Genomic DNA, 2469 nt, shown 5'->3' with positions numbered 1-2469 from the left:
GACACGAACTCTCCTGAACTCCAGGCCCATCTATCCAATAGCATACCTGATGTCTCCACCAACATGTCTGTAAATAGTGCCAACTCAACCCGTTCTCTGCCCTCACCCACCACCAGCGGGAAACCTGCTCTTCCCCATCGCTGTTAATAACATCCTTTCAGTGGCTCAGGTCAGAAATTTTGGTGTCATGTATACTTCTCCTTCCTCTCGCCCCCACATCGAGTCCATCAGAAAATCCTCTCCTGGTCAGCCCTCTACTGCTCTACTGCACTCCAGCCGCATCGGCCTCCCTGCAATTTCTCGAACACACCAGGTGTGCTCCAGCCTCATGGCCTTTGCACTGGATGGTCCTCTGCTCGATCGCTCTGCCCTCTTGGCATAGTCTTTGCCTAAACATCCCTTCTCAATGAATCCCACCCTGCAACGCTATTTAGACGGTGAGTTTCTCCCACGCCAGCCCCTCCAATCTCCCTTGTTCTGCTCATTTTTTTTTTCACATGGACTTACTTCTAGAGAGCTGTATAATGTGCTTATGTACAGTTTTCAGCATATGTGTCTATGTTTATTTTTTAGTATATGTCCTCCCTACCAGAAAGTAAACTCCACAAGACTCAGAGCACTGTGTTTTGTTCACACCGATGCATCCCGGAAACTTAGTGCCTGACACAATGTAATTGTTTAAGGAACAAATAAACATTGGTTTGAAATGAATGGTGGTCACAAGCCCACACATTTCCCTAGGAAGCCATGCTCCTTCCATAGCTAGTCTGGCTTCTTTGCATCTGCTGCAGGGACGTAAGGAGCTATGGATCTGCTGGACGCATAGGAAGAGGGAACAAAATTAAATGGGGTAAAGAGAATGAGAAGACAAGTCACAGACTAGGAGAGAAATCTTTGCAAAGACATCGCTGGTGAAGGACCGGTATCCGAAATACAAAAGGAACTCTTAAAACTCAACCATAAGAAAACAAACAACCCAAATGAAAAATGGACAAAAGACCTGAACAAATAGCTCGCCAGATATACACATGGCAAATAAACATATGAAAAGATGCTCAACATTGTATCATTATGGAACTGCAAATTAAAACAATGAGCTACCACCACACACCTATTAGAATGTTCAAAACTCAGAGCACTGATAACACCAAATGCTGGCGAGATGGAGCAAGAGGAACTCTTATTCATTGCTGGTCAGAATGCAAAATAGTACATTCACTTTGGAAGATAGTTTGGCAGTTTCTCATGAAACTTAACATACTCTTACCGTATAATCCAACAATTGTGCTCATTGGTATTTACCCAAAGAAACTGAAAACTTATATACGCACAGACGCAGATGTTTATAGCAGCGTTATTCAGAATTGCCCAAACTTGGAAGCAACCAAGATGCCCTTCAGTAGGTGATACATAAATAAATAAATAAACAGATAAACAAATCAGCGCATCCGGACGATGGAATATGATTCAGTGCTAAAATGAAACAAGCTATCAATTCATGAAAAGACAAGGAGAAACCTTATATATTACTAAGTGAAAGAAACCAATCTGAAAAGGCTACATACTATATGATTCCCGCAATATAACAGTCTGGAAAAAGCAAAACTATGGAGAGAGTAAAAAGATGAGTGGTTGCCAGTAGCTGGAAGGAGGGAGAGATGAATGAGTAGAGAACAGAGGATTTTTAAGCCAGTGAAAATACTCTGTATGGAACTATAATGATGGACAGACACGTTATCGTACATCTGTCCAAACTCATAGACTGGACCCTAATGTAAACTATAGACTCTGGGTGATAATGACCCCTCAGTGAAAATTTATCGATTATAGTAAATGTAACATTCTGGTGTTGACAGCGGGGAGGACTATGCATGTGCGGGGATGGGGGTATATGAGAACGTTCAGTACTTTCTGCTCAATTTTGCTATGAACATAAAACTAGCCTTAAAAGGTCTACTAAAAAAGTAATAAAAATGGGCCATAGGTCTTTCCAAGCAGTAAATTTGTAGGCTCTGACTAGCTATTTCTCACCTACCCAAAGAAGCCCCTGGCCTCTGTCAGAGAAGGGGCTTTGTTCTGGACCAACCCTCATCTCAACATCTCAGCATCATGGATGGCCCCAAGTGGGAAGAACGCCCTGAAGGATGCTCTGCAGATGTCCTGGACTTGTTCCTTTCATGCTCAACTAGAGAACAGGGCAGGGACATATAGGAAACACTTCCTGTTGCTGCCCCCACCTCCTAGTCCCAAAGTCCCAGGCAAAGCAGGACCCTGTAATCCACTGACATGCTGCTGGGCCTTAGGGGTGAGGGGTGGAGAAACGGAGATGTAGAACAGCTGGGATAGATGACCCCAGTAGGAGCAGGGCTCCAGCCTCTCTCTAGAAGCCAAGACCAAACAAGTCACCGGTTTTCTCTCCTTTCTTGCTCCCTCCAGTATTTTGCAGATCAGACCTCCTAGCCCAGTGCT

At 44.0% G+C, this 2469-nt stretch overlaps 1 protein-coding gene and 1 long non-coding RNA gene across 2 annotated transcripts in view; one reads left to right on the top strand and one right to left on the bottom strand.

The window, feature by feature from the left end:
- The window catches only part of PEBP4 (phosphatidylethanolamine binding protein 4), a 206956-nt gene that overhangs the window by 154003 nt on the left and 50484 nt on the right, over positions 1-2469 (bottom strand). The window lies entirely within an intron of this gene.
- LOC111744029 lies at positions 6-2002 on the top strand. Its single transcript, XR_002781983.1, has 2 exons — positions 6-437; positions 574-2002. It is a non-coding gene; the product is annotated as an uncharacterized LOC111744029 (long non-coding RNA).

Source organism: Pteropus vampyrus, unplaced genomic scaffold (assembly GCF_000151845.1).
Source record: "Pteropus vampyrus isolate Shadow unplaced genomic scaffold, Pvam_2.0 Scaffold126, whole genome shotgun sequence".
Lineage (NCBI taxonomy): Eukaryota > Metazoa > Chordata > Mammalia > Chiroptera > Pteropodidae > Pteropus > Pteropus vampyrus.
Note: the sequence above shows the minus strand (reverse complement) of the source record. Positions and strands in the feature narration are given on the sequence as shown.